General features: G+C 44.2%; 1 long non-coding RNA gene, 2 other non-coding genes and 1 pseudogene across 3 annotated transcripts; 2 read left to right on the forward strand and 2 right to left on the reverse strand.

Annotated features, from left to right (window-relative positions):
• Positions 1-1,022: 1,022 nt before the first annotated feature.
• Positions 1,023-1,096, forward strand: TRNAN-GUU. Its single transcript has one exon. It is a non-coding gene; the product is annotated as a tRNA-Asn (tRNA).
• Positions 1,097-4,085: 2,989 nt separating this feature from the next.
• Positions 4,086-8,440, reverse strand: LOC108581982. Its single transcript, XR_001894992.2, has 2 exons — positions 8,399-8,440; positions 4,086-5,116 (listed from the first exon to the last, which is right to left on the reverse strand). It is a non-coding gene; the product is annotated as an uncharacterized LOC108581982 (long non-coding RNA).
• TRNAE-UUC lies at positions 4,882-4,953 on the forward strand. Its single transcript has one exon. It is a non-coding gene; the product is annotated as a tRNA-Glu (tRNA).
• Positions 8,441-22,023: 13,583 nt separating the features above from the next.
• Positions 22,024-22,466, reverse strand: LOC116270113 (annotated as a pseudogene).
• Positions 22,467-22,782: the final 316 nt, after the last annotated feature.

The raw sequence follows: 22,782 nt of genomic DNA on the forward strand, positions 1-22,782 counted from the left end.
CTGGTCTTTTACATAGAGTCAACTAAATTGTTGCTATTTGAAAGACTAACTGTATTGACTTACAATATTGGGTGTGACACTGTTTTCTGAGCCTAAGTGAGATGTATGGGTGGTCTGGTTTCTATAATAGAAACCTCTGAACATGTCATGGAAGCTACTGGTGGAAATATTAGAGGGTTTGGTAAAAATTGTCCAGACTGTAGAAAACTTGAAAAAGTTAACAGCTTTGCAAATGCCAAAGGACTAGTGGGAATTACATTCATTACTACAATTGATTTTCTTGAGTCAAAATAACTGATAGATCTGGCGCATGTTTCAGTGTAAAACTTAAATATAATCGAACTAATCATAAATTTGTGATTCCCTATGAAAAGCCATGACCCATCAGGGATACTTTTGATTGTTTGGAGTGGGGAATGCTTATTTGTTCAACTTGCTCAATCTCTTGGGTCCCAGATGTCTTTGTACCTTCCTATGGGATATTTAGTACTTTCCCATGGGATATTTAAGCTTGAAAATCATATTCAGGGAGAGCTTCAGAGCTCACTTCCAAACTTAACTTACCTCTTTGAACAAACACTTAGCATGTAGGTTTGAAATTCAGAAAGAAGTGATGTAAAGGGGCTTCAAAAAAACTTTACCGATTTAAGGACATCAAGCTGACTTCCTAAGTGTGTATCTCTAGTTCAAATCAGCAATGAGCTATTCTCCCAACACTCACCACACCCCCTCTCCACTCCCCATTTCCTCAAGCCAATAGTAAATTTGATTTTACTGGTGTCTGGGTCTCGACTTTGGGAATCAGTTGCTTTCTGCTACTGCTAAGAAACTGGGGAGGAAGCAAGCAAGGATCTGAATGTCACATGGCAGGGATGGTTTCATGTTATAGGTTTTAGAATTACCCAACTCAGACCTAGACTTGCAATCAAGTAGTGGTGAACCAGAAATCTAGGTAGCAAAAGCATCCTGTGTTTACCTAAATATCTATAAATATGATCTGCAAGAACAGCACACTCAGGTCAGTCTCTGTGGCGCAATCGGTTAGCGCGTTCGGCTGTTAACCGAAAGGTTGGTGGTTCAAGCCCACCCAGGGACGGTTAACACTTTTTTATTCCAATTCCGTCGTTACTATTTTTCTCCATTCTTCTTTTCAGATCCAGAAGTTCTACTTCTAACCTAAAATCCTACACAATGGTTGCTTTGTAAAACACGTTTCCTAACATCTGCCACCCCAGAGTTTAGAGGTCCTCTAGTGCCGAACTAGAGGATCCTGTACTTTTCCCTCCAGAAACAAATCCTTTGAGAGCTGCTTTCCTGCAGAACCTCGCAGCCAGCAGGACTTTGCTGGTACTTAGGAAAACAAGTATGGCTCTCTCGTTCAATGCTAAAGAGCTGGAGAAACCCAATGACCTCTCCAAGTTTAAAGAGTGCAGGGGCAGCAAAACTCCACCTCCATTCTCTTAGGGTCCCGACTGCACCTGAGAATTACATTAACAGAATATAGATCGAATTTCTTTAATACAAGTTTTATGTGGCACAGAAGCACTTATGAGGAAATGGAGATGAGAAGAAGCAGTTAGAGTTAGTAATTTATATATTAAATTGGATGAAGAGCCGTAAGTTGTGAAGAAGCAACTAAATTACGTGGAAAGGCTTTAAAAATAAGAGGTTTTTTTTTTTTTTACAAGATATCTACAGAAAAGTGCCTTTAATAAACATTTAAATAAGTTAAAAACTTAAATAGTTTTTGATGGTATCTGATTCAAATTATGGGCCTGGAGGAAATAAGAGGTGATAGAAGTGGGTCTTGAGATAAGTTGGCATTTCCTTGCCATGTAACTGTCTCAGATGTTATCATAAAGGATCTTCAAACAAGAGAATTTCAACTTGTTCACATAGGAAGAAAGCCAACTCTTTTCCTAGTAAGGGAGGCTCAGTGAGATTTGTGGGTTCAAAGCACTCAGGTTCACAACAATCTGCTCAACTGTCTCATTTCCATTCCCACTGTTGATGAATGCACCAACTGTCACAGAAGAGGCATACCCAGACTATGAATTTAACTTGGGTTTTAGTTTTTTAACCTGCAGGATCAAATTTGAAGTTCATATCTTAGCTATTCAAGATATATACACACACACACATCCTATTTTTACTGTTTTGTCGGTAACTATGGAACTCTTACTGGATAGAAAGTGGTATACAGATCATGGGAATGTGAATAGTTACAACCACTTTAGAAAGCTATTTAGATGGACATACCTGCCACAGCTGACGTATGTGTGCATGTTTCAGTAATTTTTTCTGAGGTATATACCTAAGAGAAAACTATGTAACTATATAGATATAGAGGTAGAGATAAATAGGCAGATAGTCTCCAAAATACATGTACAAAATTGTTCAAGAAACCATTCTTTAAATTTTTATTTAATATATCATAAACTGTACATATTTAAAGTATACAAAATGGTGTTTTGACATATGTATATACTAGTGAATCCAACACTGTCATTAAGATAGTGAGCATAGCCGGGCGCGGTGGCTCATGCCTGTAATCCTAGCATTTTGGGAGGCCTAGGTGGGGGGATCACGAGGTCAGGAGATCGAGACCATCCTGGCTAACACGGTGAAACCCCGTCTCTACTAAAAATACAAAAAATTAGCCAGGCGTGGTGGCAGGCGCCTGTAGCCCCAGTTACTCGGGAGGCTGAGGCAGGAGAATGGCGTGAACCCGGGGGCGGAGCTTGCAGTGAGGGGAGATCCAGCCTGGGCGACAGAGCGAGACTCCATCTCAAAAAAAAGAAAAGAAAAGATAGTGAGCATATAGGCTGGGTGCGGTGGCCCAAGCCTGTAATCCCAACACTTTGGGAGGCCAAGGTGAGTGGATCACCTGAGGTCAGGAGTTCGAGATCAGCCTGACCAACATAGAGGAACCCCATATCTACTAAAAATACAAAAATTAGCCGGGCATGGTGGCACATACTTGTAATCCCAGCTGCTTGGGAGGCTGAGGCAGGAGAATCACTTTAACGTGGGAGGCGGAGGTTGCAGTAAGCTGAGATTGCACCATTGCACTCCAGCCTGGGCAACAAGAGTGAAACTCTGTCTCAGAAAAAATAATAATTAAAAAGAAAAGACAGTGAGCATCTCCATCATCCCCAAGCAGTTTCCCTATAGCCTTTTGTAATTCCACAATTCCACCTTCATGTTCCTTACCACCTCACACCCCCTCTTACCCACCCATCCCCAAGCCAACCACTGATCTGCTTTTTGTCAGTATAAATAAGTTGTCATTGCCTAGAGTTTTACGTAAATGAAATCATATAGCACGTCCTCTTTTTTGTTTGGTATGATCTCTCAGTCCATTCAGGTGCTATAACAAAATGCCATAGACTGGGTGGCTTATAAGCAACAGAAATTTATTTCTCATGGTTCTGGAGGTTGGGAGGTCCAAGATCAAGGTGCTTGCACATTTGGTTTCTGGTGAGGGCCTGTTTTCTCACAGAAAGCAGTCTTTTAAGAAGTCTCACATGGTGAGGGTCTCTTTTATAAAGACACTAATCATATTCATGAAGGCTCCACCTTCATGACCTAATTACCTCCCCAAAGCCCCATCTTGTAATATCATAACCTTGGGAGTTAGAATTTTAACATATGAATTTGGGATGTGTGTGCAAACATTCAGTCCATTGCAAATAGTCTGTCTCTTTAATTTTAGACATTCTAATTTATGTGTAGTGGTACCTTTACACCCACTAGGATGGCTATAATTTTTAAAACGACAGAAAATATAAAGCATAGGCAGAAATGTGGAGAAAAATGAAATCATCATAAACAAATTCAGTGGTATTAAGTACGTTCACAGGATTGTGCAACCACCATCTCAATCTAGTTCCAAAACATTTTCATCATAAGAAAGTAAAACCCCGTATCATTATGTGATTACTCCACATTCCCCAGCCCCTGGCAGCCATTACTCTGTTTTCTGTTCCTACATATTTACTTATGCTGGTGGGAATATAAGTGACTTAGTAATTCCACTACTAAATAGATAACCCCCAAAAGTAAAAAACAGATACTCAAACAAATGCTTGTACATAAATGTTCATAGCAGCAATATACACAACAGCCAAAAGGTGGAAACAACCCAAATGCCCATCAACAGACTAATGGATAAAGGAAATGTGGTATATACATAAAATATTATTTGGCCATAAGAAGAAATGAAGTCCTAGCACGTACTATGACATGAATGAACCCAAAACTATGCCAAGTGAGAGAAACTGGACAAAATGTGACACATTATGTGATTTCATTTCTGTGAAGTACATAGAATAGGTAAATCCATTTCAGGTTCCAGGAAACAGAGCATGGCCTGAAAGATGGGTGCAGCTCCAGGTAGGCAGGTCTCCCAGGCTCTGAATGCTCCTTCCTCTGCATGGGGAGGGGCATATTTAAAGATCAGGAATAGGATCCTTTGGGGGAAGGGGGCAAAAGAGACACATGTTTTTCTCAATCAACCGTGGAGAAACTATGTAAGTGAAGGACATACTGATTTTAGGAAGCAAGAAGGAGGGCAGGAGGGAGGGAGGAAGGGAGATGAGAAACTCTCGTGTCAGAGGGAGTGCGTAAGAAAAATGATTTGGGAAATATTTTTCTCTTCCCCAGCTTGACTTGTGACAATCTTTCTTCCAACGTTTCTGCCCCTAAAGCCTTCTGCCACTCTCTGGCCCAGGCAGCAGTCACTGCATCCAGTACTATACACATTACTGCAAAATATTCTTAAGACATTCCTGTAGCTTTCTAACATGTGCCTGAGGTGGTTGAGGCGTCTGTCCTAAGATCTTTTCCCAGAAGGTGTTGCCCACATTCTGTGACTGTCCCTCCCTGGTGGTCTAGTGGCTAGGATTCGGCGTTTTCACCGCCGCGGCCCGGGTTCGATTCCCGGTCAGGGAAGTCTGCTTTTCTGCTTTCTGATGTCACTGCAGTGGTTTCCACCAAACCCGTATTCAGTGATCTTCAGTTTAAGGCGGTGAACACTGCCTGTGCCTTTCAACCTCTCCCAGATGATCCTGAAGTCTCGGTCTTGAGAACCGCAGGGCAAGGTCATTAGGGAGCCCTTGACAAGTAAGAAGGTTGACAAGTTACTGTTGTCAAGTAACTTCTCATTGTAAGAAGTTGACTTTCATCTATTCGTCTTATGGGTAAAGTTAACTAACTTATTACCATATAAAAATATGTTTCTATTTTTACAAAAGACCAAACGAATTAAGAGAAGTTTTCCATGTTTCAAATATGCAAATTAGTATAATGGACTAGTTTGTTTTCCGATTTGGAACACCTGTTACCAGAGGAAACAGCAGCGCATCTGGTAAAATAACCTGGGCATTCTACATCTCTGAAATGTAAACAAACCGCCCTTAGGGTTTAAATGAGAACTCGGCAGGAGGTGGGGGAGGGAGAATTACATTTATTCTTAAAACTGTGCCTATGCCAATTCATCAAACCTTTCTAGATTTAGAAGTCATTTGAAATAACTCACTTGTTTCATGTAAAAATTACTTATCTTGATTTTTAAAAATCAGGCCGGGCGCGGTGGCTCACGCCTGTAATCCCAGCACTTTGGGAGGCCGAGGCGGGCGGATCACGATGTTCACGCGGATCACAAGATCGAGACCATCCTGGCCAACATGGTAAAACCCCGTCTCTACTAAAAATACAAAACTTAGCTGGGTGTGGTGGCGTGGGCCTGTAGTCCCAGCTACTCGGAAAGCTGAGCTGTAGTCCCAGCTACTCCTTGAACCCGGGAGGCAGAGGTTGCGTGAGCCGAGATCCCGCCACTGCACTCCAGCCTGGTGACAGAGGGAGACTCAGTCTAAAAAATAAAATAAAATAAAAATCAGTAATTCTCAATAGAGTGGGGCTGAGGCGAGTCAGAATCTGCCTACTTTTTACTCCATATAGGCAGTCCCCATTCCCTGGATAGTGATGTACAGGATGTCAGCAATGTCTTGCAGAGAGGCGTGCCTGAAAGCGAGCCTTGACAGCTCCGGAGGGCAGTGACAGCCGCAGCCGCGGCGATAATAGAATGCATGTAATCAAGAAAGCAGAAAAGCAAGCTTCCCTAATTGGGAATCGAACTTCCGCGCTGGTAACTAAAGCACTGAATCCCAGCCACTAGACCACCAGCGAGAGACAGCCTAGTTACCCAGGCAGCGCCTTTTGGAAAAATATCTTAGGACTGACGCTTTAACCACCACAAGCGTAGGTTATAAATTTTTAGGAGTGTCTGGAAACTATTCTTAAAATTTCAAATAATTAGCCGGCCAGACGCGGCGGCTCACGCCTGCAATCTCAGCACTTCGGGAGACCGAGGCAGGCGGATCACCTGAGGTCAGGAGTTCAAGACTAGCCTGGCTAACATGGTGAAACCCCGTTTCTACTAAAAATACAAAAAATTAGCCAGGCGTGGTGGCGCGCGCCTGTAATCCCAGCTACTCCGGAGGCTGAGGCAGGAGAATCGCTTGAACCCAGGAAGCTGAGGTTGCAGTGAGCTGAGATTGTCTCATTGCACTCCAGCTTGGGCAACAAGAGCTGAACTCTGTCCAAAAAAAAATAAAAAATTCTCCTGCCTCAGCCTCCTCAGTAGCTGGGATTACAGGCATGCACCACGACGCCTGGCTAATTTTGTATTTTTAGTAGAGACTGGGTTTCTCCATGTTGGTCAGGCTGATCTTGAACTGCCGACCTCAGGTGATCCGCCCGCCTCGGCCTCCCAAAGTGCTGGGATTACAGGCATGAGCCACCAAGCCTGGCCGGAAAAAAATTCTAATAATTTTATCTTTGAATATGTGATTTGTTAGTGGAGTCCAGTGAAATAATGGAGCCTGCACATGAGCAGATAAGATACCAGCAGTTTTCTTGTCCTCCATTCTCATCACCACTTTGTATAAAGCCTTTGCCATGCCTGTTGAACACAGAATTTCGGGCGGACCCACTCTGCAGTGAGACTTGACAGAGACTCAAAGTGAATACAAGGAAAGTGCGTTGCCTCTATGACTGAATAAGCTGCTTGAAAGCCCCAAAGGCCACACTTTCCATTCAAACCAGAACTTACTTCAAAAATAAAAAGCAGGCAGTAGCGTTCTAAGAAACACAAATGGCCAAACAATTCTATCATATCCTTTCTTGTGTTACCTCCCTCTATTAACCAACCACTTATGCTGAAAATGATGACATAGAAGGAAAGAGAAAGACAAAAGAACTTACAGTTCCCTCCCTTTCCTTTCAGTCCTTCTTTACTCATCAGCAACCTAAATGTAGAAAGTATGGGTAGAATGTGTGCATCAAGAAGTGAAATAAAAACAGGCCGGGAGCGGTGGCTCACGCCTGTAATCCCAACACTTTGGAAGGCCAAGGCGGGCGGATCACGAGGTCAGGAGATCAACACCATCTGGTGAACACGGTGAAACCCCATCTCTACTAAAAATACAAAAAATTAGCCGGGCATGATGGTGGGCACCTGTAGTCCCAGCTACTCGGGAGGCTGAGGCAGGAGAATGGTGTGAACCCAGGAGGCGGAGCTTGCAGTGAGCCAAGATAGCGCCACTGCATTCCAGCCTGGGAAACAGAGGGAGACACTGCTTCAAAAAAAAAAAAAAAAAGCACAGTTGAGTTAGTTCTGTCCTGTGTTTCCAGTGTTCTGGTAAGGACAAAAATATACATGCAGGTAGGAGCTATGAAATATAGATTGTGTCGTTTTGGTGTTTCTACATATGAATTAAATGCTTTTATATTTACATTGCCAAATAAAAACCAACTTGGACTTAAAGAGACTCTTCAAAAAGCTTATTGCAAAAGGTAGAATTTTCTGGTCTCAGAAACCTGAAAGGGTCTCAAAATCAAACAAACAAACAAAAAAGGCATTTCTTTCACAGGGAAGGATAAGCAGAGCTTAGCAGAAATAAAATTTTAAGCTGGGAAAGTAAGCGGGAGTGAACAGACACCATGACCAGAAGTTTTCCAGGCAATGTGTCTCTATGTGGTCAACGGATTCTCAGGATAAGTTGATTAGGGGTGCACAACTCTGCACTTTAGCACTTACCTAGACTTGGGGACAAGCCAAAGTTCAAGAGCCTGTGGGGAGAGAAGCCTGACTAAAGCTAGGTCAAGAAAAAGCAGAGGAAAAGAAATGGGCAATAGTGAACACTTGGTCAGCATTTAAAACTGGAATTGCACAATATAAAGATAATGGGTAAAAATCATGCTAATTGATTTAGCAGTTTGGGAGGCTGAGGCAGGTGGATCACCTGAAGTCAGGAGTTTGAGACCAGCCTGACCAACATGGTGAAACCCAATCTCTACTAAATACAAAACATTAACTGGGCGTGGGGGTGCATACCTGGAGTCCCAGCTACTTGGGAGGCTGAGGCAGGAGAATCACTTAAACCCGGGAGGTGGAGGTTGCAATGAGCCGAGATCATTCCACTACACTCCAGCATGGGCAACAAGAGCAAAACCCTGTTTCAGGAAAAAAAAAAAATCATGCTAATTATTTAAAGTCTTAATTTTTCTTTACATAGAATGACGAGAGCAAATAAAAAGCCCCATGATAAGAAGGACTATGGAAGAAAGGAAAAAGCTTTATAGTTCACTACCCTTCACAGCACTTTTCTTGCTGCTTTTTTCAGAAGGGGTTGCATTTTCACTTTGCACTAGACCCCACAATTTATGTAGCTGGTACCAGAAGGTAAGATGAGTTTCCCGGGGTACATTTTTGGTATAGTGGTTAAGGCTTTTTTCTCAAACTTCCCTGTGGGAGTTTAAGTCTTGGTTTTGTCCTTCATTTTTCTTCCTTCCCACTATTAAGCTCCTGTTGCTGTAGCCATCAAGGTTTTCTATTGTTCTGGGGCTCAAGCAGACAAGGAATCCAAGAACACCCAGGCTATACCTTTCACCCAGGAGTCCAGCTGGGCCCTACGCCCAAATGATTGCTTTTTCTCTTTGCCCATTCCATCAAGGGTGACAGCTTCTTCCTAGTCGGTTCTTTGTCGTGGTCTCACTCCCCGCCTTCCTCAATCCAGAATCTGAGCAGGAAATGAATCTGGCCAAAGCAGGTGGTTGGATTTTCCTGACCCAGTGCTTCAAAAAGACCAAACCTCACCTCTGCTCCACCTGCCCCCACTCTTGGATCCAGCAGCCTCACATTTCCCAGGCCTCTGCCCTGACATCTGCCTTGCTAGAGGGATGAGGAGCAGCTGCACCTGGAATTCCAACCACCTGCCGCAGTCTTGCATGGCACAGGTGAGTTTTGTTGGAGATGGGGTTGGGTGGAGAGTAGACAGTGTTTCTGGCATTTTCACGAATGGCCACTCTGATGCTGGCCTCTTGCTCTATCCTGGAGCAGGGGGCCAGACTAGGTGGTGGCCTAGGAGCAAATGGGGCATGAGCAATCAGTGCTTCCTACCCATCTGGGCCCAGTGAAAAAAGTAGACAGAGGAGCTCTCCACTTTAGATGAACAGCTTCATCTCCTTCCTCATTAGCATAGTCGGTGAGCATTCCCTTCTGTCCTGAGAGATCTGGATTTGATTCCCCTGCCATTTAACGAATTTGTTACCACTTCACTTTTGTTTATTCATTTTATTTCCTGGCTTACAAATACAATTAGCCAATTCATTACTATATAGATATACGGTTTTTATTTTACAAAAAATCCAAATGGAAAGGGCGGGCGCAATGGCTCATGCCTGTAATCCCAGCACTTTGAGAGGCCGAGGCGGGCGGATCACGAGGTCAGGAGATCGAGACCGCCCTGGCTAACACGGTGAAACCCCGTCTCTACTAAAAATACAAAAAATTAGCAGGGTGTGGTGGCGGGTGCCTGTAGTCCCAGCTACTCGGGAGGCTGAGGCAGGAGAATGGCGGAAACCCAGAAGGTGGAGCTTGCAGTGAGCCGAGATCGCGCCACTGCACTCCAGCTTGGGCCACAGAGCGAGACCACGTCCCCCCAAAAAAACAAAAATCTAAATGGATTATGTGTGGCATTCTTGACCTCATAGGCTCAGTAAAGGGTATTGGGTGGCTCTGGACTTCCCTAATGAGCCACTTTAAACACCTGGTGACAGCTGCCAGTGCAAAGGTCAAGGCCTCTAATACTGGACTGCCTAGAACTCCGTGGTTTTAACTACTTTCAGGATTTCAAAGTGGGGGAAAGTTTTATTAATTACCAATACTATGACTGTGCTAATCTACCCATTCTAGATTTAGAATATACCTGAGAGACTGCATGTTTCAGTGTCAAAATTCAACATACTTAGGAGGCCAAGGAAGGAGGATCGCTTGAGCCCAGGAGTTTGAGAGCAGCCTGGGCAGCATAGCATAACATCTCTCAAAAAAAAAGAAAAGAAGAAGAAGAAATAATAGAGAGAAAATTAAACAAAAGTATAAATTAAGGATTCTCAACATGGGTGGGCCTAGTCCCCTTAAGGAGCATTTCAGAATTCCTCAAAGGACATCAGCCTTCACAGCCTTTCTACTCAGGTGCTGATGAGATTAGCAATCAGATGTTTGGCCTCCCTATTTGCTTCCCTTGAGAATTGTGGCTAGCGATATTAGGAGCTCACTACCATTCTTAATTTACCCCTTTGAGTAAACGATCAGCATTTTTCTTTTAAACATGTATTTCAGGCTGGGCGCAGTGGCTCATGCCTATAACAGCATTTTGGGAGGCTGAGGCGGGCAGATCACTTGAGGTCAGGAGTTCCAGACCAGCCTGGCCAACACGGTGAAACCCCACCTCCACTAAAAATACAAAAATTAGCCAGGCGTGGTGGTGCACGCCTGTAATCCCAGCTACTTGGGAGGCTGAGGCAGGAAAATCACTTGAACCAGGGAGGCAGAGGTTGCAGTTAGCTGAGATCGTGCCACTGCACTCCAGCCTGGATGATAGAACAAGACTCCGTCTCAAAAAAAAAAAAAAAAAAAGGATTTCAGAAAGAAGTAATGATACTGGACTACAGAAGCATTAGTGAGATGCTGTGGTCATAAGGCCAAGGGTCTCCTGGATGGGAATCTGTGGGGAGGAATTCCCCCATGCCTACAGTGCCCTCACTCTTTAGCCAGCATAGGGTTAGGTTTGGTTCTTGACCAAGGTCTCAGGCTCAACTCTGGGGGAAGGAGATGGCTGTCTTCGGCTGGATCCGGCATTTGGGAGGGATGAAGTGAGGCACCTACTGCAGGGAGGCAGTGGCGATGATTTCCAGTTCAGGCTTTTGGAATACCTGGCCTGCTTCTAGACTAGGATCATAGCACTGGTCCCTGGCCGAGGTAAGTTCAAGTGCTGGACCTAGTTCAGGTGCCGGACCTAGCTGGAGCTAGGGCATTGCAGGACAGGGCAAACCAAAGAACAGGCCTACCTCTCTGTGGTGAATACCTCAACAAGACTTACCCAGTAATATCTGCCACTGGGTTTAATTGAATGCTTGCTGTTGCAGGTCCTGTCTCTGGAGGTTTTTTTTTTTGAGATGGAGTTTTGCTCTTGTTGCCCAGGCTGGAGTGCAATGGTGTGATGTCGGCTCACTACAACCTCCTCCTCCCTGGTTCAAGCGATTCTCCTGCCTCAGTCTCCCTAGTTGCTGGAATTATAGGCAGATGCCACGACGCCCAGCTAATTTTTGTATGTTTAGTAGAGACAGGGTTTCATTGTGTTGGTCAGGCTGGTTTTGAGCTCTTGACTCAGGTGATCCACCCGCCTCTGCCTCCCAAAGTGCTGGGATTACAGGCATGAGCCACCAAACCCAGCCTCAGGATGACCTTTTAAATTTTCTTTTTCTGGCCAGGCACGGTGGCTTACCCCCATAATCCTAGCACTTTGGGAGGCCGAGATGGGCGGATTACATGAGGTCAAGAGTTCAAAACCCACTTGGCCAACATGGGGAAACCTCGTCTCTATTAAAAATACCAAAAAAGGCCAGGCACAGTGGCTCACGCCTGTAATCCCAGCACTTTGGGAGGCCGAGGCGGGCAGATCACAAGGTCAGGAGATCGAGACTATCCTGGCTAACACCGTGAAACCCCATCTCTATAAAAATACAAAAAATTAGCCAGGCGTGGTGGCAGGCGCCTGTAGTCCCAGCTACTCGGGAGGCTGAGGCAGGAGAATGACGTGAACCCAGGAGGTGGAGCTTGCAGGGAGCCGAGATAGCGCCATTGCACTCCAGCCTGGGCAACAAGCGAGACTCCATCTAAAAAAAAAAAAAAAATTAGCCGGTCGTGTGCCTGTAATTCCAGCTACCTAGGAGGGTGAGGCAGGAGAATCGCTTGAACCAGGGAGGTGGAGGCTGCAGTGAGCTGAGATCACGCCACTGCACTCCAGCCTGGGCAACAGAGCCAGACTCCTTCTCAGGAAAAAAAAAAATTTCAACCAAGTGCAGTGGCTCATTCCTGTAATCCCAGCACTTTGAGAGGCCAAAGGGTCAATTGAGCCCAGAAGTTCACGATAAACCTGGGCAACATAGCAAGACCCCATCTTTACCAAAAAAAAAAAAAAATACATAAATAAAGAAAACAGAAAAAAGTATTTTCACTGTTTTTTGTTTGTTTTAAGGGAGGAGACCACCCCTCATATTGTCTTATGCCCAATTTCTGCCTCCAAAGAAAGAAGAAGTAAAAACTAAAAGGCAGAAATGAAATCCACAGGCAGACAGCCCTGTGCCACACCCTGGGCCTGGTAGTTAAAGATAGACCCCTGACCTAATTGGTTCTGTTATCTATAGATTAGAGACATTGTACAGAAATGCACTGTGAAAATCCCTATCTTATTTTGTTCCGATCTAATTACCACCCCCAGTCACGTACCCTCTGCTTGCTCAATCAATCACGACCCTCTCACATGCACCCCCTTAGAGTTGTGAGCCCTTAAAAGGGACAGAAATTTGCTTACTCGGGGAGCTCGGCTCTTGAGACAGAAGTCTTGCCGATGCCCCTGGCCTAATAAACCCCTTCCTTCTTTAACTAGGTGTCTGAGGAGTTTGTCTGCTGCTCGTCCTGCTACAGTTTGTTTGTTTTGTTCTGTTTTGAGACAGAGTTTCCTTCTTGTTATCCAGGCTGGAGCGCAATAGCACAATCTCAGCTCGCTGCAACCTCTGCCTCCCTGGTTCAAGGCCTCCCAAGTAGCTGGGATTACAGGAATGTGCCACCATGGCCAACTAATTTTGTATTTTTAGTAGAGGCAGCATTTTACCATGTTGGTTAGGCTGGTCTCGAACTCCTGACCTCAAGTGATCCACCCGCCTCAGCCTTCCAAAGTGCTGGGATTACAGGCGTGAGCCACCGCGCCTGGCCTTCACTGGTTTTATAATTCTATGTCTAGTGGCTTCCATGGTTTCTGTTTGAAAATCAGACATCTTTCTCATGTTGCCCATTTTCTCTATCTACTCTTTTTTTTTTTTTTTTTTTTTTTTTTTTCCGAGACTGACTCTCCCTCTGTCACCCAGGCTGGAATGCAGTGGCAAGATCTCTGCTCACTGCAACCTCCGCCTCCCAGGTTCAAGTGATTCTCCTGCCTTAGCCTCCAGAGTAGCTGAGATTGCAGGCACGCACCACCACACTAGGATAATTTTTTATATTTTTGATAGAGACGGGGCTTCACCGTGTTGGCCACGCTGGTCTTGAACTCCTTACCTCAAGTTGTCCACCCGCCTCGGCCTCAGAAAGTGCTGGGATTACAGGCGTGAGCCACCGCGCCTGGCCCATCCACTCTTAAGATTTAACATGGCCAGGCGCAGTGGCTCACGCCTGTAATCCCAGCACTTTCGGAGGCCGAGGCGGGCGGATCACGAGGTCAGGAAATTGAGACCATCCTGGCTAACATGGTGATACCCCGTCTCTACTAAAAAGACCAAAAAATTAGCTGGGCGTGGTGGCGGACGACGCCTGTAGTCCCAGCTACTTGGGAGGCTGAGGCAGGAGAATGGCGGTGAACCCGGGAGGCGGGGCTTGCAGTGAGCCGAGATCGCGCCACTGCACTCCAGCCTAGGACAAATTTAATCTTTGTCTTTGATTTTTAGTAATTTAACTATATAAAAAACCAAGATGTGATTTTCTTTGTATTTGTCCTCATACAGGAGGTAGAAATAAATTATTTAGGCAGATAGGGCAACAGAGTCCTCAACAGAGCTTCCCTTCTAACAAAAAGCAGCCCCCCAAATTACTTTTTTTTCCTAACAAAGAGCAGCTTGAAAAATCGAACTGCAAACATAGATAAGTAAGCTGGAAGCTTGCACAGGTGAATGCCAGCAACTGTGCCAATAGAAAAGGGCTACCTGGGGACCAGGCGTATCCAAAATGGAGGTTCCATCTTCCCTTTTTTTGCTACCACGTTTACAGTTAAGGAATGGGCAACACGGTGCAGCTCAGGCAGAAGACTCCCTTGCGTAATAAAAGATTAGGATACGGGCAGCCAGAAATTCGCGCCTATGCAAATGACACCTGGTCTGACCAGTTTTTTGCGCACTATGCAAATAGCACACCTGGTCCAACCAATCTTTCCCGCCCTATGTAAATCAGACACCGCCTCCTCACCAGGCATCTATAATACCCCCTGCATTTCACTGTGGATCTGACAATCCCTTTCTCCGCGACCCCTCTCTGCAGTAGAAGGCTCCTTCTTTCACTTATTAAACTTTCGCTCTTAACCTCACTCTTTGTGCCTCCGCAACCTTAATTCCCTTGGCCCTGAGACAACGAACCTCCGGTATCACCCCAGACAATCAAGCCGTTTCAGTCCGGCATGGAATTTGCTGAACTCCTTGAATCTGAAGATGCAGTCATTCACCAGTTTTAGAAAGTTCTCAGCCATTATCTCTTCAAATGGTGCTTCCGCATATTATCTTTCTTCTCTCCTGCTGGGACCAATCACACATCTCTGTTATGTCCTATTCTTTTCCATTTTTTGCATGTGTGTGTGCTTCAGTATGGGTATTTTCTATTGATCTTTCTTATCTCTCTTTCTCTCTCTTTTTTTTTTTTTTTTTTTTTTTTTACGGAGTCTCACTCTATTAGGCTGGAGTGCAGGGGCGCGATCTCGGCTCACTGCAATCTCCGCCTCCCGGATTCAAGCAATTTTCATGCTTCAGGGTCCCAAGTAGCTGGGACTACAGGTGCGAGCCACCACGCCCGGCTAATTTTCGTATTTTTAGTAGAGACGGGGTTTCACCATGTTGGCGAGGATGGTCTCAATCTCTTGACCTCGTGATCCGCCCGCCTCGACCTCCCAAAGCGCTGGGATTACAGGCGTGAGCCACTGCGCCCGGCCTCTTTCTTTATTTCCGTATTGAAGCCAGAGTCTCGCTCGTTGCCCAGGCTGGAGTGCAATGGTGTGATCTTGGCTCACTGCAAGATCACCTCCGCCTCCCGGGTTCAAGTGATTCTCCTGCCTGAGCCTCTGGAGTAGCTGGGATTACAGGCATGCACTACCATGCCCAGTTTATTTTGTATTTTAGTGGAGACGGAGTTTCACCATGTTGGTCAGGTCGGTCTCAAACTCCTGACCTCAGGTGATTCACCACCTCGGCCTCCCAAAGTGCTGGGATTACAGGGATGAGCCACCGTGCCCAGTCTATTGATCTGTCTTTGAATTCACTAATCTTGTCTCCTGCTGTGTCCAATTTGCTGTTAAACCCACTAAGAGAGTTCTGTTCTAGAAGTTTACTTGTGCCTCTATTCCAATTCTCTGTTGAAATTCTTATCTACTTTCCATCTTTTCCTCTATTTTTTAAAAAATAAAATTGTGATTATTTTAAAGTTCTTGCCTGTGATCTTAAACAATTGGATTATATTTGTTCCTGCTTCTACTGTTTGCTTTTTTCTCTTGACTATTGGTCACATTTTCCTTTGTCTTCACATGTCTCCTGATTTTTATTGTATGCTGAACATTGTGTATAAAATAACTACAGAGGCCAGGCTGGTGGCTCACACCTGTAATCCCGGCACTTTGGGAGGCCAAGGTGGGCGGATCATTTAAGGTCAGGAGTTCAAGACCAGCCTGGCCAACATGGTGAAACTCCATCTCTACTAAAAATACAAAAATTAGCTGGGCATGGTGTCGTGTGCCTGTAATCCCAGCTATTCAGGAGGCTGAAGCAGGAGAATCACTTGAACCTCAGAGGTGGAGGTTGCAGTGAGCCAAGATCATGCCCCTGCACTCCAGCCTGGGCGACAAAGTGAGACTCTGTCTCATAACAAACAAACTATATATATATATACACACACACACACACACACACACACACACATACACACACACACACACACACACATATATACACACACACACATATATAGAGAGAGAGAATATTATATATATATAGAGAGAGAGAGACTGAATTTGATGTTTTCTTCCAGAGGGGTTTCCTTTTTCTCTGTCAGGCAAAGAGGATAAAAGTTGGTATCCTCAATCCACTTAGAATTAATCTGGGTCATGGATAGGTGCAACTTTAGTCAGATTCAGTCCAGCTGTTAATATCAGTAGTCTCAAAAGTAAAATCTGACATGTATTTATTGCTGACCACTCCTTTTGGCAATCTGTCTCCCAAGTACTGAGAGATTACAAGGGATCTCATTTTGCCTTTTCAGCTCAGCAGCAAGCATTCCCATGCTAGCCCTGTTATCAACAAATGTGTGAGAGGAAACAGCCATTTGTTTGATGCTCCATTACATTCCCATCTGTCAAACCCACTGTCATGGCCATCAAAAGTTCTACTGATTTCTCCTTCCTTCAGTAGAATGATATCTGATGTGGGAAAAAGAAAGAGAGATCAGACTGTTACTGTGTCTAAGTAGAAAGACGTAGACATAGAGACTCCATTTTGTTCTGTACTAAGAGAAATTCTTCTGCCTTGAGATGTAACCCTAGCCCCAACCCTGTGCTTGCAGAGACATGTGCTGTGTTGACTCAAGGTTTAATGGATTTAGGGCTGTGCAGGATGTGCTTTGTTTAAAAAGTGCTTGAAGGCAGTATGCTTGGTAAAAGGCATCACTATTCTCTAATCTCGAATACCCAGGGACACAAAAACACTGCAGAAGGCAGGAGGGACCTCTGCCTAGGAAAGTCAGGTATTGTATTGTCCAAGCTTTCTCCCCATGTGATAGCCTGAGATATGGCCTTGTGGGAAGGGAAAGACCCATAAAGGGTCTGTGCTGAGGAGGATTAGTAAAAGAAGAAGCCCTCTTTGCAGTTGAGATAAGAGGAAAACATCGTCTCCTGCTCGTCCCTGGGAATGGAATGTCTCGGTGTAAAACCTGATCGTACATTCTATTTACTGAGATAGGAAAAAACCGTCTTATGGCTGGAGGTGAGACACGCTGGCAGCAATACTGCTCCTTAATGCACCGAGATACTTGTGTAAAGTCAAACATAAATCTGGCCTATGTGCACATCAAGGCACAGCACCTTTCCTTAAGCTTATTTATGACACAGAGATCTTTGCTCACATGTTTTCCTACTGACCCTCTCCCCACCATTACCCTATAGACCTGCCACATCCCCCTCTCCAAGATGGTAGAGATAGTGATCAATAAATACTGAGGGAACTCAGAGACCAGTGCTGGCACGGGTCCTCCGTATGCTGAGCGCTGGTCCCCTGGGCCCACTTTTCTTTCTCTATACTTTGTCTCTGTGTCTTATTTCTTTTCTCAGTCTCTCGCCCACCTGACAGAAACACCCACAGGTTGTGGAGGGGCTGGCCACCCCTTCAATCTGATCCTCATCTCAGACCCAGATGCAGCAAATTACCCAAGGAAAGAGAATAGCCAACAATCTCAGTTTACCTAATTAGTACTATTCCCTGTCTATAATTTTAGTTCATCTTGTTATTTTTGTTTTGCAGTTATTCGATAACTTTTAGAAATATTATATTTATAGTTTATGGTATTATATAAACTATATATGGTTTACATATTGTATTTCCATTAAAGTATTATATTTAAAAGTGTTATATTTTTCCCGTTGTAGTTGGCAAGATGGTCTGCCACTTCCTACAACAATCAACTCTGAAGCAGAGGCATTTTATTCATTATTTAAGTAAATAATAGATGCACATGTTATAAAATTTAAAAGGGCAGACAGTAAAATGTAAGCTTCCCTAACAACATTTTCTAGATCCACTCAGTTATCCCCAGAGGTAATTAACTGTTCCTGGCATATTCGTCATCCTTTTCCATATATGTAGGTATGAATGTATATACAAGATAATTCCTCCTTTGAGGGCATATTTATGTTTTTCCTGCATTGAAAAACTTATTGGCCGTGTGCGGTTGCTCACGCTGGTAATCCCAGCACTTCGGGAGGCTGAGGCGGGCAGATCACGAGGTCAGGAGTTCAAGGCCAGCCTGGCCAATATGGTGAAACCCCGTCGCTACTAAAAAAATACAAAAAAAAAAAAAAAAAAAAAACCTTATTGGCCAGGAGCAGTGACTCGGGCCTGTAATCCCAACACTTTGGGAGGCCGAGGTGGGTGGATCACTTGAGGTCAGGAGTTAAAGACCAGCCTGGCCAATATGGTGAAACCCCATCTCTACTAAAAATACAAAAAGTTAGCCCAGCGTGGTGGCACATGCCTGTAATCCCAGCTACTCAGGAGACTGAGACAGGAGAATCATTTGAATCCAGGAAGCAGAGGTTGCAGTGAGCCGAGATGGTACCATTGCACTTCACTATAGGGGACAGAGCAAGACTTTGTCTCAAAGAAACAAACAAAATGGCATATTTTTCTTTCTTTTTTTTTTTTTTTGAGAAGGATTCTCGCTCTGTTGCCCAGGCTGGAGTGCACGGGCACAATCTCGGCTCGCTGCAACCTTCACCTCCAGGGTTCAAGCGATTCTCCTGCCTCAGACTCCTGAGTAGCTGGGACTACAGCCATGCGCCACCACGCCTGGCTAATTTTTTTTTTATTTTTTAGTAGAGATAAGAGTTTCACTATGTTGGCCAGGCTGGTCTCGAACTCCCGACCTCAACTGATCCACTTGCCTTGGCCTCCCAAAGTGCTGGGATTATAGGCGTGAGCCACCATGCCCGGCCAAAATACATGTTTTTCTTGAGTTGTCTTTGTCTCATGGATTTGTAAGAGTAGTTTCCATATTATGTTGCGAATATCTTCACCCCAGTCAGTCCTCTTCTATTTCTCCCAAAAGGTATTGTATACTTTCACTTTGCCTTCCTCTTATCACTCACAGGCACACAAAATTGATTCAATCATCTCCCTCAGTTTATTGCACTTACTTTATTTATTTATTTATTTATTATTTATTTTGAGATGGAGTCTCTGTCACCTAGGCTGGAGTGCAATAGCACAATCTCGGCTCACTGCAACCTCCGCTTCCCAGGTTCAAGCGATTCTCCTGCCTCGGCCTTCTGAGTAGCAGGGACTACAGGCATGCGCCCTCATGCCTGGCTAACTTTTGTATTTTTAGTAGAGACAGGATTTTGCCATGTTGGCCAGGCTGGTCTCGAACTCCTGACCTCAAGTGATCCACCCATCTGATCCTCCCAAAGTGCTGGGATTACAGGCATGAGCCACCCTGCCCAGCCCTACTGCACATTATAATCACTGATTGGGTAAGATCCCTGTTCTGTTATAGTTTTTCATTATTTTCTCCTCATCTCCCATTCTTAACACCAATTCCTCTCCCCTAAAATGCACTCAGTTTTGTATATTTAGTCTGTTTTTTAAATATACGTATTATTTCTAAAAATATTAGGCCAGGCACAGTGGCTCACGCCTGTAATCCCAGCACTTTGGTAGGCCCAGGCAGGTGGATCACCTGAGGTCAGGAGTTCAACACCAGCCCGGCCAACATGGTGAAACCCCGTCTCTACAAAAATACAAAAAAATTAGCTGGGCATGATGGCGGGTGCCTGTAATCCCAGCCTACTCAGGAGGCTGAGGTGGGAGTATCACTTGAACCCAGGAGTGGGAGGTTGCAGTAAGCTGAGATCGCACCACTGTACTCCAGTCTGGGTGACAGACAGAGACTCCATCTCAAAAAGAAAAAAAAAATTTAACCTGGAGATATAAAAGGTATCAGTGTTTGTGTATGTGAGAGTGTGTTTATTTAACAAAATGCAATATTGTGTATTTGCAGAAATGGGTTTCTGCTATGAATTTTATGCTGTTTCCTACTCCCTTTTCACTGTTTTTGTGAAAACAGGTATTTTTACTCTCTCTGTTTTGCATCAGTAAACCAAGCCTAAGTAAATCTATGCATTAGTGATGGACATCTGGACTGCCTCCGATTCTCACCATCACACACAGTCCTGTCATGAATATTCTGATACATGTCTCCTTATAGACCTAGGTGCTAGTTTCTCTTAGGTATATAGTTAGAAGGACTGCTGAATCTTAAAGCATACGGTTACTTAAATACTTCCAGGTTGCTTCCCAATGTGCTGTACCTGTTTCACATCAGCTGTACCTGTTTCCCATTTGCCTATGTTTTATTTTATTTTATTTTATTTTATTTTATTTTATTTTATTTTATTTTATTTTATTTTTTTGAGACAGAGTCTCGCTCTGTCACCTAGGCTGGAGTGCAGTGGCATGATCTCGGCTCACTGCAGCCTCCGCCTCCCAGGTTCAAGCGACTCTTCTGCCTCAGCCTCCTGAGTAGGTGGGGTTATAGGCACGCACCACCATGCCTGGCTGATTTTTGTATTTCTACTAGAGATGGGATTTCACCATGTTCATGAAGCTGGTCTCAAACTCCTGACCTCATGTGATCCACCTGCCTCGGCCTCCCAAAGTGCTAGGATTACATGCATGAGTCACTGTGCCTGGCCTCTCATTTGCCTATATGTTACCCAAGACATAACTTTCTAATGTTTACCAAAGATATAAATTGGTATCTCGCCATTTTATTTGCATTTCTCTGGTTACTAGTGAGGTTCATCATGTCTTCATATTTTTAGCTACTTAGCTTTCCCCTTCTTAAGTTGGACTATTCACATTCTTTACCCATTTTTTTCTATTGGGTATTTTTTTTTCTTTCTAATTTCAGAAGTTCCTTGTATATTCTAGAATCTAGTTATAGGTCCCTTGTTTGTTTTAGATATCATACCTTCTCCTTGTTATTATCTCTTAACTTTGTTCATGATGTGCGTCATTGAAGACTTTCATATCGAGTTGCTCAGATTCATCCATTTATTTTTCCTCTTTGCTGTAAGGCTTTACAATCTTCTATTTTAAAAATTCTTTCCCACCTCAAGGTAACAAAAATGTTATTCTGAATTTTTGTCTATTAGCTTCATGGTTTCATCTTTGACTTTTTGGTATCTTATCTGTTGGAAATTTGTAACTGTGTGAGTTATAATCCAATTTTATTTTTCCAACATACTGTAAGTCAGTTTTCTCAAGATTACCCACTAAACAACTCATTAATTCAAATACCATATCATATATGAAATTTCCATTCACACTCAGGACTGTTTCGGGATTCTGGATTCTGTTCCATTGGGTACTTATTTATTCTTGTGCCAGTGCTACACAGTTTTTAAAAATTACTATGGCTATTATCTTTTTTTTTTTTAAATAGAGATGAGGGTATCGCCATGTTTGTTGCCCAGGCTGGTCTCAAACGCCTGAGCTCAAGCGATCCAACCACCCTCCCAAAGTGCTGGGATTGCAAGCATGAGCCAATGAGCCTGGCCGCTATTATCTTTTTTTTGGGGGGGGGGCCTAAATTTTTTAAATTATTTTTAAAAATGGAAAAGCAGCTGGACGTGGTGGCTCCTGTCTGTAATCTAGCACTTTGGGAGGCCGAAGCGGGTGGATCACCTGAGGTCAGGAGTTCGAGACCAGTGTGGCCAACATGGTGAAACCCCATCTCTGCTAAAAATACAAAAATTAGTGGTGTGTGGTGGCGGGCACCTGTAATCCCAGCTACTCAGGAGGCTGAGGCAGGAGAATCGCTTGAACCCGGGAGGCAGAGGTTGCAGTGAGCCAAGATCCCACCACTGCACTCCAGCCTGGGCAACAAAGAGAAAAACTCCATCTCAAAAAAAAGAAAAAAAAAAAAAAAAGTGCAATTTTCATTCAATAAATATTTCATTCTTATGCAGTTTTGTTGCAGAAAGTGAAGTCCATGACTTTAGAATGATAGTAATTTATCTACCAAATAATCCATTTCACATAGCTTCAATAGCTGCAGCAATCTCCTTGAATTGTCTGTCGAAATTCTGAAACTGTGGAACTATCATTTCAAAGGACTTGGTCTTTACTTGGCCTGAATGATCTGCCACTTTTAGCATCACTGCAACATAAGGATACTTAAGAGATCTGCAACTGTCACAGCTCGCAGCCAAACCCAGTTTCCATTGAAAATCTACAAACTCTGGCCAGGCGCGGTGGCTCAGGCCTGTAATCACAGCACTTTGGGAGGCTGAGGTGGGTGGATCACCTGAGGTCAGGAGTTTAGACCAGGCTGACCAACATGGTGAAACACCATCTCTACTAAAAATACAAAATTAGCCCGGCGTGGGGGCACATACCTGTAGTCCCAGGTACTTGGGAAGCTGAGGCAGGAGAATCGCTTGAACCCAGGAGGCGGAGGTTGCAGCGAGCCGAGATCGTGCTAAGGAAGGAAACCACTACTACTCCTGCTGTCCTCCTACCCCCACCTTGCTTAGTTCACAAGACAGCAGGAAAGAGAGAAAGCAAAAAGTTGGAGGGAAAAAAAAAAAAAAAAGTAAGATAAATAGCCAGACAACCTTGACACCACCACCCGGCCCTAGG

The sequence above is a fragment of the Papio anubis genome, chromosome 1 (genome assembly GCF_008728515.1).
Source record: "Papio anubis isolate 15944 chromosome 1, Panubis1.0, whole genome shotgun sequence".
Classification (NCBI taxonomy): Eukaryota; Metazoa; Chordata; class Mammalia; order Primates; family Cercopithecidae; genus Papio; species Papio anubis.